Genomic DNA, 1,148 nt, shown 5'->3' with positions numbered 1-1,148 from the left:
ACATGACTCGACCTGAGTTGTTTGTGGAGGTCCATTGTTTAACATTAAAGCATCCACTTTCTTTGTCAGGTTATCAATTTTGGCATAAAGATCTGGTGTGACTCCTACCTCATATATACCCCCTTTTTTCAGTGGTTGAGGACTTCTTTCACCTCTATTTGAATAGTCCCATTGCTGGGAGTTTTCACACAAGGTTTCAAAGAAATTCCAAGCTTCGACATCACTTTTGGTCATGAATGACCCTCCACTGGTGGCGTCAACCATGCGACGGTTTTGGGGTGTCAGACCGTCATAGAAGTATTGAACCTGTTGCCACTTTTCAAAACCATGGTGTGGACATTTAAGAAGTAAATCCTTCCATCTTTCCCAACATTCATGAAAGTGTTCACCCTCTTTTTGTGTGAAATTCATAATTTCTCTACGGAGAGCATTAGTTTTGTGAACCGGGAAGAACTTGTTTAAGAACTTCTTAGACAGTTGGTCCCATGTAGTGATAGACCCAACTCCTAGAGAATTCAACCATGCTTTCGCCTTATCCTTCAAAGAGAAAGGAAAAAGGCGCAAACGGATCGAATCGTCTGAAAAGTTTTGAAACTTAAAGGTGGAGCAAATGTCTAAGAATTCTTTCACATGATGATATAGATCCTCCTTATCTGAACCATAAAAGGAGGGCAACAATTGTATGACCCCAGGTTTAAGTTCAAAGTGTGCTGTCGTGGTGGCAGGCAACACTATACATGAAGGCGCATTGAATTGGACAGGAGCTGAATAATCTCTAAGAGCTTTAGTTTCATTCTCTTCCGCCATTTCAAATAGGATGTTTCTAAATCTTCTAAGAAAGGTTGTTTCTATTTCAGGATCGAAAGGTGCTAGTTCTATGTTCAAAGATCTACGTCTTAGCATAAATTATGTTATCAATATAAGAAAGAAAACTAAACTAAGATGCAACCTAAGATGAATAAAACTAAAAATAAAAGTTATGAATTCCTAAAAATAAGAGAAAGCTATGTAAACGAGAATTGGAAGGAAGAACCCGGAAAAGGCGATGATGAATGTCTGAAGATTTGAGAGCTCCTCCTTTTGAAGACAATCTTATTTAGCAGCTTCCTTCCTCAATTCCTGTAAACATAAAAAAAACAAAAATAAAT

At 38.0% G+C, this 1,148-nt stretch overlaps 1 non-coding gene across 1 annotated transcript; it reads left to right on the top strand.

The window, feature by feature from the left end:
• The first annotated feature begins 322 nt into the window (after window positions 1–322).
• LOC131250216 (small nucleolar RNA R71) lies at window positions 323–429 on the top strand. The gene has a single exon (XR_009173144.1). It is a non-coding gene; the product is annotated as a small nucleolar RNA R71 (small nucleolar RNA).
• The last annotated feature ends 719 nt before the right edge of the window (window positions 430–1,148 follow it).

This window comes from Magnolia sinica, chromosome 6 (genome assembly GCF_029962835.1).
Source record: "Magnolia sinica isolate HGM2019 chromosome 6, MsV1, whole genome shotgun sequence".
Classification (NCBI taxonomy): Eukaryota; Viridiplantae; Streptophyta; class Magnoliopsida; order Magnoliales; family Magnoliaceae; genus Magnolia; species Magnolia sinica.
The sequence above is the reverse complement of the archived record's forward strand: the minus strand, read 5'-3'. Positions and strand labels throughout refer to the sequence as shown.